Genomic DNA, 13,683 nt, shown 5'->3' with positions numbered 1-13,683 from the left:
AGGCCTAGCATATCTGACAGACTTTCCTGTGAAGCAGGGGATTTTGAAGGACTGTCCTACCTTGTGTTGGCAAAGCTCTGCAGTCACCTTTCTTGTGTCCTACTGGTCTAGTTTAGACAGCGATTGAGGCAAGGGCAGTTTCTTTGCCCACATGGCTAGCTTTTGCCACAAAGAAAATAAACTCCATAAAGAGTTTCTTTGATGCCCATCATCTTGTCTGGAGTCCACTGGTGCTGCCAGGAACAGACATGTCTCACTGTCGTGAAAAGGTTAAGTTATTAAAACACTATAAATGCTATATTATGTAGATCTTTGAAGTGTTTGAAGATTACCTATTTATCTGAAATAAATAGGTATAACTATATATCTATATATCAACTATATCTTTGTATACCTATAAAACCTAATTAACACAAACACAAGTTTGACTAGTATAGATGAGTATTAATCTGTGTTTATTAATTGTACATTACTTTTTTGTTTTTGTTTTTTGAGACAGGGTTTCTCTGTGGCTTTGGAGGCTGTTCTGGAACTAGCTCTTGTAGACCAGGCTGGTCTTGAACTCACAGAGATCTGCCTGCCTCTGCCTCCCAAGTGCTGGGACTAAAGGCATGCACCACCACCGCCTGGCTGTACATTACATTTTTAATCGAGCTGAATAAACACAAAGCCTTAAACAAGAGTAGAAATAGAGTTGCCGGGTGGCGCCTTCATTTAGAACCTTTTTCAAGCTTTCTCAGGTCTTATGTGGATCCACTCCAGATGTGGGGTGCCATATGTAAACAGAAGTCTCCTGTCTTGCAGCCCCTCTCAAATAATCACTTAAAGGCTTAATATAAACTAGAAATGCTTAGCCAATAGCTCAGGCTTATTACTAACTAGCTCTTACATTTTAAATTAACCCATATTCCTCTCTGCTATGTGGTGGTTCCTTTATTAGAATGGCACATTCATCTCCTGCTCCCTCTGTGTCTGGCTGGTGGCTTCTGTCTCCACCCTTCTCCTTCCCATCACCCTTAGTTTGGTCTCCCTGACTCTCCTTCCTGCCTGGCTACTGGCCCATCAGCGTTTTATTAAACCCATTCAAATGGCAAATCTTTACAGTGTATGAGAGGATTATTCCACATCGATTAGCCTCTGGTGACTATCTACCATCACAAGTAAATTGGTTTCATCTGTGCAAATCAGGTCTCCCACCCACTAACCCTGGCTGATCTAGAAATTGTAGTAATATCTGATTTAGTTTCTCAAGTGCTGGGATTAGAAATGTGTGTACATTTATTTTTGCAATTTTTTATTTTTTAAAATGCATTATGTTTTATTTGTTTTTTAAGATTTATTTATTTATTATGTATACAGTATTCTGTCTGCATGTGTCCCTGCACCAGATATCATTTTGGATGGTTGTGAGCCATCATGAGGTTGCTGGGAATTGAACTCAGGACCTTTGGAAGAGCAGCCATTGCTGTTAACCTCTGAGCCATCTCTCCAGTCCGCACTATGTTTTTAAATAAAAAAATTTATATATAGATGTTTTGCCTGTCATGTATGTCTGTGCATCATGTATGTGTAGTGTCCATGGGAGCAAGATGATATCCTATCTCCTGGAGCTGGAGTTACACAGGGCTTCAAGCTGCCATGTAGGTGCTTGTTGTATAACAAAACTTTTCCTGGGGAGACACAACACACACATCCATTAGTCCAGATAAGAAACCCACAACAGATCAAAGTACCAAGTCCAATTTGGTCAACCAGGAGTTTTATTTCAGTTACTTACTGGAATATGGGTGAGGGTAACTTACAGAAATGACCCAAGGACAGCTGCATCACCAAGACCATACCAGTGTGAATGACTGCTCACAAAAGCTGGAAAACCTGAAACACACCTCACAGCCTGCAGCTCAATAGGTTAGAGGATGTCCTTTCTAAATGACTCTGGTCTAAACCTGTAACAGGCAGTTACTGCTGGTTTCTGCCTTTTCTAGGCAATGGACTGGTCTCAGAGTTTCAGAGTTTTCTTTACAGCTCAAATTGTCTGAAATCTTTTTTTTTTTTTTTTTTTTTTTTTTTTTTTTTGCAGTTCAGCCTCCTTTCATCTGAGAGAGATTCTCAGATTTTATTGTTTACTCTGGCAGGGAGGGGTCTAGTGAATCTGGTTAGTTTCAGGTACTTCCTGAAGTTGGTTTAAGTTGTTTACCTTCCCCCTTTAGGAGCTTCCTACAGGACCCAATGTTTTAGTCTTGGAGGACCATTACACAACCATGCTTGGAACTGAATCCAAAACCAAGTCCTCTCTGCATTAACTGCTACTCTCCAGTCCCTCCTGATTTTTTTTTTTTTTTTTTTTGAGACAAGTTGTACTGGCTGGTTTTGTGTGTCAATTTGACATAAGCCAGAGTCATCAGAGAGGAAGGAGCCTCAGCTGAGGAAATGCCACCATGAGGTCCAGCTGTAGGGCATTTTCTCAATTAGTGATCAGTGGGGGAGGACCCAGCCTATTGTGGATGGTGCCATCCCTGGGCTGCTGGTCCTGGGTTCTATAAGAAAGTAGGTTGACCAAGCCATGAGGAGCAAGCCAGTAAGCAGCACTCCTCCATGGCCTCTGTGTCAGTTCCTGACTCCTGAATCCTGCCCTGTTTTGAGTTCCTGTTCTGACTTCCTTCAGTGATGGACAGTGCTGTGGAAGTGTAAGCCAAATAAACCCTTTCCTCCCCAGCTTGCTTTTTGGTCATGGTGTTTCACTGCAGCAATAGAAACCCCAGCACACAAGGTCTCACTATGTAGTCTTGGCTGTCCTGGAACTCACAGTGTAGACCATACTGTCCTCAAATTCCTAGAGGTCTGCCTGTCTCTGTCAGGATTAAAGGTGTGCTCCACCATGCCTGGTTCTATTTCTCCTTCCTTCCTTCCTTCCTTCCTTCCTTCCTTCCTTCCTTCCTTCCTTCTTCCCTCCCTCCCTCCCTCCCACTTTCCCTCCCTCCCTCCCTCTCTTTCTTTCTTTTTTTCTTTCTTTCTGAGACAGGGTTTCTCTGTGTAGCAGCTCTGGTTGTCCTGGCACTCACTCTGTAGACTAGGCTGGCCTCGAACTCACAAAGATGATGCCTTATGACTCCTGAAGGTGAGTGAAGGACTTTCCACCTCTTCCCATTACCCCTTACCATAGAAGCACCACCATAGGTAAATGACACAGGCTTACATATTGTGAGAAAAGCACTTTATTACGACAGTTTTGAGAAACCAAGGTACACAAGCAACAGAAATGAAAACTGTTTTGGTTTGTGTTTTGTCGTGTTGTTAATTAGAACTAACTGTAGCCAAAATACCCTTAGAAGCATTTTAGAACAAAACAAGAAATGAACTGCAAGAGGTTTCCTGCCCTTGAAGGGGCACAGTCTAGCCGGGAAGAGAAATACACACATAAAATGACTCGAGATTATAAGCAACTTGTCAAGCAGAGTGTAAGTAATTGATTGGTATGAATAAAAGACCTAATAGCCCAGGGTACAGAGTGTTGATGAGCAAGGCTATATGGCTTGACTGCAGATCAGGAGGTGCCAGCCCACAGTATAAACCTTGTTGCCAAGTGAAAGTCTGTGTAGAGAGTATTATTGTTATTATTTTGATGCTGGGAATTGTACCCAAGGCCTTGTGCATACTAGTACTAACTTTACCACTGAGTCACTGAGCCAGACAATCTGGGTGGGTGTTAGGGGACAGTGGTTCTGGAATCTAGCCTAAAACCAATACATCCTAGACACACACTCTACCAATTAAGCTAATCTCTTGTCTGTCTGTCTGTCTGTGTGTGTGTGTGTGTGTGTGTGTGTGTGTGTGTGTGTGTGTTGTGTGTGTTAGTAGGAATTCAACCTAAGACTTTGCATATGCTAGGCAGGCATCCTACCATTGATCTATATTATCAGAACTTTCTTTTCTTTTCCTTTCCTTTCCTTTCCTTCCTCCTCCCTCCCTCCCCCCCCCCTCCCTCCCTCCCTCCCTCCCTCTGTCCCTCCCTCGCTTCTTTCTTCCTTTCTTTCCTTTCTTTCTTTCTTTCTTTCTTTCTTTCTTTCTTTCTTTCTTTCTTTCTTTCTGAGACAGTTTCTCTGTGTACCCCTGGCTGTCCTCCTAGAACTCACTCTGTACATCAGGCTGGCCTCTAACTCTGAAGTCCACCTGCCTCTGCCTCCTGAGTTCTGGGATTAATGATGTGTGCCACAATCACCCCAAACAGGGTGATTTCTTTTTAACTTTTTATTTTGAAACAGGATCTCAGTAAATTGCCAAGCAGACCTTCAGCCTATGATCCTCCTACCTCAGGGTTTTTTCTTTTCTGTTTTTGAGACAGGGTTTCTCTGTGTAGCCTTAGCTATCCTGGCACTTGCTCTGTAGACCAGGCTGGCCTCGATCTCACAGAGATCTGCCTGCCTCTGCCTCCCGAGTGCTGGGATTAAAGGCAAAACACCCAGCTCTATCTCAGTTTTTTAAGTAACTTCAATTTCAGGGTGGCACCATCAGACCAGTATGTTCTCATTCTGTCTTTCAAATTTTTTCTTACCTTTTATTATTATTATTATTATTATTATTATTATTATTATTTTATTATTATTATGTCTTTTTGAGATAGGGTTCCTCTGTGTAATAGCTCTTTCTGTCCTGGCCTTGAACTCACAGAGATGCCCACCTGTCTCTGCCACCCGAGTGTTGGGATTAAAGGTGTGCACCACCCCTACCTGCCAGTCTTATTATTTTAGATTGTGTGTGTACAAGCACATGAGTGCAGGTGCCCACTGAAGCTGGAGGTCTTTGAAGCCCTGGAGCCGAAGTTACAGGCAGTTGTGAGCTGCCCAACATGAGTGCTGAGAACAGAACTCAGGTCCTCTGTAAGAGCAGAATTCTCTCTTAATCACTGGGTCATCTCTTTAGCCCTCTCTTTGGTTGTTTTGTTGTTGTTTTGTTCCTGTTTTAAGACAGTGTCTTACTATGGAGCCTTGGCTGGTCTGGTACTCTATGTAGATCAGGCTATCCTCAAACTCAGTGAGATCTGCTTGCTTCTGCCCTACCCCAAAGGCTGGGATCAAAGGTTGTATGTTACTATGCCTGGTCATTTATTTTAATTATAATTTATGTGCATGTGTCTTATGGGTATTAACATGTGTGTGGGTACCCATGAAGGCCAGAAACAGGCATCTGCTCCCCTGCCTGGAGCTAGAGTTACAGGTGGTCCTGAGCTTGGAAGTAACAGAATTAATCCAGTTGACAAGGCATTCTAAACAGGGGGCTCTAGAGGAAGACAGTATGTGTGTGTGTGTGTTTAAAAGGTGGCTGGGTGTGGTAGTGTGTTACGATGAATCTTTCCGCCAAAAGCCGCTGAGCCCCACAGCCATGTGTGTGCTCTACACCAGCCACCAGCCTGAGTTAGGGCCCCAATTAATGCAGAGATTAGGGACATTGTAATGCACATTGTATTAGGTACAATGCTGCTTGGCCAGTAACTAGGATTCTCATCTGTTAGCTCAGTCTTAATTATCATAAATCTATATATTTTATAAGACTTATCTTATAGAGGATGCCTTCCGCTGGCAACCTCTCTTGCTGGTGGCTCACCTGATGCCGCTGGAGGATGCGAAGGGGAAAAGAGGACACTTCCTGTTTCTCCTTGCTTAAATATGAGTCTCCTTGCTATGTCACTTCCTGCCTGGATCACCATTTCTCTACTACATTTCCCAGAATCCCCTTTGACTCCTAGTCCTGCCTAACTCGCTGCCTTATTGGCCAAACAGAACTTTATTCAACAATCAATAAGATAAGCATACACAGAAGTACTTCCCCCATCAGTGGTGCACATTTGTCATCCTTGCACTTGAGAAGTCAAGGCAAGAGGATCAGGAATTCAAGGCTCTCCTTCGCTACATAGTGAGTTCAAGGCTAGCCTGAACCACATGAGACCCTATTGAAAAAAATCCCTAAAAGCAAACAAAAAAGTAAAAATTATTAATAATAAGTAGGCACCAAAATCATATGTACATAATAATATTTGTTTTTTAAATGTCTGTATATGGGGCTGGAGAGATGGCTCTGGGGTTAAGAGCACTGACTGCTCTTCCAGAAGTCCTGAGCTCAATTCTCAGTACCCACGTGGCAGCCCACAACTGTAATTTCAGTTTCAGGGGACTCAACACCCATGGCAAAACACCAATGTGCATAAAATAAAAGTAAATAAAAATTTAAAATGTCTGTATATTTATGAAATAAAAATGCAGGAAAGGATATGCACTGGGGAACATGCTGGCCCACACCTGTACACAGTTCTTGCGAGTTGATGGCCTGAGGCTTGTAAGTTGAGGCCAGTCTGAGCTACACAGTGAGATTCTGAGGAACCCCTACAGGGTCATTGCTGCTGTCATCACCCAGTAGGGCAGCTTATCCTCACTTTCTATATCTTTTTATGAACCGTGAGTGCCAGGTCCAGTCAGTTTATGAACTAAATCAGCTGGTGCTTTGTGTCTTCCCTTTTTGGCTTGTCCTAGTCCCTGCCAGTATTAAGGCTGACCTTCACACAGTGCACACCTGTCTGGTCCTAGTCAGTAATTCTTTTTTGTTGTTGTTGTTTGTTTATTTTTCCAGACAGGGTTTCTCTTTGGAGCCTATCCTGGCAGTCACTCTGTAAACCAGGCTGGCCTCAAACTCACAAAGATCTGCCTGCCTCTACCTGCAGAGTGCTGGGATTAAAGGTGTGTGCCACCACTGACCAGCTAGGTCAGCAATTCTTGATTTGGATAATTCTAATGGGCTTCTGAATTCTGTTATTCACTGATTTTTTTTGTCTTGTTTTTCTGAGACAGGTTCTCACTGAGACAGGCCTTGGCTGTCCTGGAACTGACTGTGTAGACCAGGCTAGCCTCAACCTCATAGAGACCTGCCTGCCTCTGCCTCCTGAGTGCTAGGACTAATGGTGTGAGTGCTCATCTCATTATTAACCACTTAAAGGAACCATAAAATTTGTTTTGCAATGCCTATCACACCTTCAAAGTTTACTCCAGATTCATCCATGCTTGAATATTTTTAATAAGGGGGGGGGAGTTAGTTATGGTGAACTTAAATGTAGTAACCACCTTAACTATCATGGGTGCACACTGTAAATTAGCTAAACTAAATTTCTCACTGGTAAATAGAATATGGAAAGCACACTCAATTGCTGGTTTCTTCTTGCTTTTGCTTTTTCTATCATAAGGCTTTAATCTCAGGAGGCGTTTCAAGATCACAATGTAAATTCTTCCCAAGCATAAAACTCCAAATGCCCTTGGGCTGGCCCATTCCTCCTAGTAGTTAAAGTATGAACTTTAAGGGAGAAAACATCTTTCATCAGCAATTTAGCTTTCTATCTGTCTATCTATCTATCTATCTATCTATCTATCTATCTATCTAATGTCTATGGGTGTTTAGTCTGCATGTATTTCTGCACTCACATTCACAAAGTGCCATGGAGCCCAGAAGGGTTTTGGATCCCCTGGCACTGGAGCTTCAGAGTCTGACCACCATGTGGGTGTTGGGAATTGATCAGGGTCCTCTGGAGGAACAAGTGCACTTAACTGATGAGGCATCTCTCCAGACCCCACGGCACATGCTTTCAATCGAGTCCCAACAGCATATACACAGTCACAGCAGGAACTGTGTGCATTCTGCTTCATGCCTGGCTCTTCAAAAGCCTTCCCCTCCTGAAAAATTTCCCTTCACCATCTCATAGTCCTTTGGCAAAAATCATCTCAGTCTGTCCTATTTCTGAGCCACATGTCTTTGCTTTTCTTTGAGAGCTGAAATTCCTATCGGGGCTAGTTTATAGTCCAGCTCTTAATAGTATCTCCAGGTAAAAGCAGGTTCACTGCCATCTGTGTAACAAGTTTCAGGGAACAGCCAGCAAGCCCTTGAGGCCATAAGGGGCAAGGGCTTAAAATTCCCCCAGAACTGCTAAGCTGTTGCCAAAATGGTACATTATAAACGTCTGTCTTGAAATTTCATTCCATGTCACAGGTTGATTACATATTTTTCTTCTCACATCCTGCACTTCCAATGGCCATGACATTTTCTAGCTTAATCATGGATCTTTGTCACTCTGAATACCCTCATTTCCAGTGAATGCCTTGAAAACAATTCCCCGGAACTTGTTCCTCATTCCATAATGCATTCTTAGGTACACTCCGAGTGGCATGGCTGATGCTTAGAACTTTTTCTGAACGAGTGAAGGCTGTTGTTGATCCTGTTTCTGATCCTGAAGGCTGTTGTTGTCATTTGTTGCTATTGGTTTTGTTGTTGATTTAGTTTACTGGGAGACACTAAGTCTGGTCAGTTTTTGTGGGTGTTGTAAAGCATGCTCCCTCCCCCCCCACCCAGAACTTGCTCTGTAGACCAGGCTAGCCTCAAACTCACAGAGATGCCCCTGCTTCTGCCTCCTGAGCACCTAAAGGTGTGCACCACCAACTACCAGTTCATTTTTGTCTTTTTGAGCCAGGGTTTCACAGTCCAGGCTGGCCTTGAACTGGAGGCAGTCTTTGGCTTCATCCTCCTGAGTGTTAGGATGGCAGGTGAGAGCAACCATGCTAGTCCAATGGTTGTTTTTATGTCCCAGCTTTGCAACTAGTCATTGAAAGCCCATACTTTTTAGTAAGTCTCTCTTTAGTATCATGAATACAATACTAAAAACTGGCTTTAGTGAACCGTTCTTTCCTTAGTGAGCCATTTTGTTTCCTGACTAGTATGGTAGGCAGAGTGCCTATAAGAATCCTGTAAATTTCTACTCTTTTCCTCGATGTTAATGTAACAAAGGACTCTCCAAGTCTGCAAGGTTAAGTAGACTTTTCTTAGATTCCCATTCACACGTTTAAATGCACAAAGGTTTTCAGAAGCCTGGATTAAGAGCAATGTCTTGAAAACAGTAACTGAGAATAGATGCTCTACTTAGGTTTTTGCCTTGCGTCGCTCCCACCGCCTGGCAGGAATCTAGCTCAGGTGTATTGGGGCATACATATTCTTGGCTTCATCATGAAAGAGCAGCTAGGAACTGAATGGTTTGCACGTGGAGTGTGGCAGAGCAGAAGATAAGATAAATAGCACCCGGAAGGCAGCAGCCTAAAAAGGTCCAGCATTGCATGGACCAACAAAGAAAGTAGGGGATTGGTGCTGAGGGAGTGTTCAAAACTTATTCTGTCAATCAGGAAGTACCAGCTGCCTCCTGATGTGGACCTAGGTGTTTGGGGAAAGGAGGAAGCACTTCCTTGAGCAGAAACCCAAACAAACTAAGGCTTTTAGAGTTTTCATGTTACCCTCAGCAAGAAAAAGGCGTCACCAGGCTGGTCTTGTCGGTGCACACCTTTGATGTCAGTAGACAGGGCCACATAGCAAGACCTGTCAATCAGTAGCTGGGACCACACAGTGAGACTGTCAAAATATTTACAGTGAGCAAAAGATCCCCCCCCAAAGAACACATCTTAATTTTATTTCACTTGCATAAGATTCTAGAAAAAGTCACTCTGTAGACCACTCTGGCCTCAGGTCACCAAGATCTGCCTGCCTCTGCCTCAAAAGTGCTGGGATTTAAGGTGTTTACTGCCACATCCAGATTTTTTTTATCTATCTATCTATCTATCGTCTTTTGAGACAAGGTTTTTCTATGTAGTCCTAGTTGTCCTGGGGCTCCCTTTATAAACCAGGCTGTCCTTGAACTCATAGAGATCTGCCTGCGTCTGCCTCCAAAGTTCTGGGATTAGTGCACCACCACCGCCTTAGAATCAGCCTATAGTATTTTTAAATTTATGCACATGTGTATACACACACGTGTGTAGATGATCACACGTTGTTGGATCTCCTGGAACTGGAGTTACAGGTGATTGTGAGCTGTCCAAAGTGGGTGCTCAGAACCGAACTTAGGTGTTCTGAAAGGACAGCAGGTATTCTTAACTGCTGAGCCATCTCTCCAGCCTTATTTATTTATTGGCAAGGTTCTAACTATGTAGCCCAGACTGGTCTGGAACTCATTATGTAGATCAGACTGACCTTGAACTCAGAGATCCTCTGGTCTCTGCCTCCTCAGTACTGGGATTAAAGATTCTTATCAGTATGCCCACTATTTTTATTGTATTTTTATTTTTAAGTTTGGTTATTTACTTGGGTGAATAATCAATGTGAATGCAGGAGGGTCAGGAGCTCAAGCCTAGCGTTGGGCTACATTTGAATTTTTGGTTGTTAGCCTAGCCTTTATTGGCTGAGCCATCTCTCCAGCCCTTGGGCTACATTTGTAAGTTTAAGGCTAGACCTGTCTCAGAAAAAAATAAAATCCATGACGTATGTATGCATGTATGGATGTATATGTATGTATGTATGTATGATATTGGAGATTGAGTCCAGGATGCTACACTTTCATAGAAAGTTTTCTTATCACTTGGCAGCATCCCCAGGCCCTCTTTTGTTTACCTTTGAGACATGATCTCACTGAAGATGCCCAGGCTGTCTGCACGTTTGGGATCCTTCCTGCTTCAGCCTCCTGAGAGCTGGGAATGGTGGTGTGAGCTGCAGTGTTAGACAATGAGCAGTTTTGTCGGGTGTGCAGTAGCTGACTTGTGGTAGTGAACAGTTACAGCAAAGCTCTTTAAATATTTTGTGCCAAAATATCTCAATGAGGCTATGTTCTTAAAAAGAAAAAAAAAAACATTGGGAAAAGGTGGTGGCAGGAAGCATGGTGTGGAGGTGTGGTTTTTGCTCAAGGACACTGATGGTCTGATTTGAACATGGTTTTTGCAATCCTTTGCTAAGTTTCTATTTTTGTTTATTTTGTTTTGTTGAGACAGGGTTTCTCTGTGTAGCCTTCACTGTCCTGGAACTCACTATGTAGACCATGTTGGCAAGTTCACTTGTCTCTACTTCCCTAGTGATTAAAGATTAAAGAGATTAAAGTCTCTGTCACCATGTGGCCTTTTCTTTGCTGCATTTCTGACTGCTAGGATGCTGCTCTGCAGAGTCTAAAGGGTTAACTCTCTAGTCTCAACGAGAGCTCACCTATGAACCCCTGCTCATACACTTTCAGATGGCCCAGTGTTCTGGCACCTCCAGTGCAGCCATACTCCTGTCTCTGCCTCAATTTGCTGGACTCTTTCATTCACTCTAAATGTTTTCAATTTTTCTTCTCTTTTCAGACCCAGTGAAAATAAGATTTATTTCACAGTCTTTCCTATCTATTTCTTCAGAGAAATGTCCATCCGCTCTTGAAGTTTCTCTGGTATTTATAATCTAAACTGCCCTTTTGACACCTATTTACTGCCTTGGATTATTTCCTTCTCATGTGTATCTTCTCAATAGCCTGTGAATTTCCTCAGGGTAGGAATTAGGTCACATTTATCTTTGTGTCTCAGAAGGCACTTAATAAAACACTTTCATAGTCTTTCAGTGGACGCACTTTCTTAGCCATTATCTCATTTGATCATGACATCAATGCTAAGAGATTGGAGTAACTAGAAATATGCTGTTCCCTCCTTTTGACAGGAAGGAGAGCTGTAGCCCAAGGTCTCACAGCTTGAAAGGAACAAAGACCAGAGATATAATTGCCTTTGGAGGTCTATTCAATGCAAGGCTTCCACCACTATCTTCTCCATCCTTCTGGAAGGCAGGCTTCTGTACCTTTGCCTCTCAGGGCCTTGTGTGTTTTAGAGCCACTTAGCCAAACCTTGTAGTTCGGTATTTGAGAACTTGAAGACTTGGGAGATAAAATTCCAGTAGATCTCTGATCAGCTGAAACTCTGCAAAGCACGCTTGCTATTTTGTTCTGATCACTGTTTGTGTGTAGGCCTGGAATTTAATGAGGCTGCATTGCAGAACTGAGGAAGCATAAACAATTTTTAAAAGCCTTGGAAAATGACAGCACTCTAGCATTAATACAAAACATGGCAGGCAGCTGACGCTCTGACCAAGGACATAAAATCTTTCCCTATCGGATCATTCCTCTGTGTATACTAGTGGAAGTCTACTTGTTCCATTTTTTTTTTTTTTTTGACAGGATCACTCTATGTAACCTTGGCTGGAACTTTCTATGTAGACCAGGCTGTCCTCAGACTAAGAGATCCACCTGCCTCTGCCTTGCAAGTGCTGGGATTAAAGGTGTCAGCCACTATGAACAGCCCTAGCCTGTTCTAAAGGAAGAAGTGAACAGCTCCATCTCTTAGCACGCACACATTGCCCCACTCTGTTTGTTCTCTTTTGCAAAACATCTAATAATTGGACTAGAGAGAGAACTCAACCATTGCTCTTCTAGAAAACCTGGCTTTGATTCTCAGCACCAACATGGTGGCAAATGTAACCAGTTCCAGGGGATCCCAGAGCACCAAGCCTGCAAGTGGTACACAGATAACACATGCAGGCAAAACACCCACCCGTATAAATAACAGTAAAGTAAGTAAAACTTTAATAACCTGGAAGCAGCTTATGTAATATAAAACTTTCATTCATGGTGTGGGGGGGCAACTTCAATATGGTGCTCAGGCTGGGCCTTGAACTCCAGATCTTCCTGACTCAGCCTCGGGAGTAGGTGGAATGAAGGACAAGTCGTACCACCTGGTCAAGACAAACATTTTATTTTCTACCTAATTTACTTCCTGATTGGGTTCCCTCAGTTTTGCAAAACCAGTGTAGGCAGGAGTAGGGGTTGGATGAAGTATGAGAAATAAAGGGGAGGGCAGGGTTATTAACTTGGCCGAATGGGTAAAGGAGCTGCCAAGCCTACGACTTGAGTTCCACACCCCAGAACCTACATCTTGGAAGAACTGACTCCCACAGCATCTTCTGACCTCCACAGCGTACGTAAAAATGTAAAAGGTGGGGCTGGAGAGATGGCTCAGAGGTTAAGAGCAACTGGCTGCTCTTCCAGAGGACCTGAGTTCAATTCCCAGCAACCACATGGTGGCTCACAACCATCCGTTATGAGATCTGGTGCCCTCTTCTGGTGTGCAGATATACATGGAAGCAGAATAAATAAAATATTTATATAAAAGGTGATTTAAAAAAATTAACGGAGAGCAGAGGAGGCTGCATTAAGACACTCAATAGGCAGGAGATGGTTCAGTGGTTAAGAGCAGACCTGAGTTCAAGCACCAGAGCAGCTCACAACAGCCTGTAACATAGGCTCAAGGAACTCTGACTCCCTCTTCTGACCTCTGTGGACACTGCACGCGTGACGCATGCGCATCATATATATATATATATATATATATATATATATATATATATATCCGTGTTACAGTAGTGTGAGATTTTAATCAGCACTCGGGAGGCAGAGGCAGGCGGATCTCTTGAGTTCTAGGCCAGCCTGGTCTACAGAGCCAGTCCCAGGACAGGGACAGGCAGGTCTACACAGAGAAACCCTGCCTTTAAAAACCCAAATAAATAAATAAATAAATAAATAAATAAATCTAAAACAACAAAACACATTCAAGAGGACGCCGGCAAAGGTGCGATTTCAGAGGCAGGCCTAAGCTTCCGGGCCGGCCGGGCCGCTACCTCTAACTATTCGCTTCCTTCCGTGCCTTAGCCCTCCCCTCCCTTAAACCGCTGAAGTCCCGACTTCCAGGCGGTTGAGCCGAGCGCGCGCTCCCGGGGCGGGGCCTCCGTTCCCGCCCAGCGCGGCCCCGCCCCGCCCCGCCCCGCCCG

This window comes from Cricetulus griseus (genome assembly GCF_003668045.3).
Source record: "Cricetulus griseus strain 17A/GY chromosome 1 unlocalized genomic scaffold, alternate assembly CriGri-PICRH-1.0 chr1_1, whole genome shotgun sequence".
Classification (NCBI taxonomy): Eukaryota; Metazoa; Chordata; class Mammalia; order Rodentia; family Cricetidae; genus Cricetulus; species Cricetulus griseus.
This window is presented reverse-complemented; position numbering follows the sequence as displayed.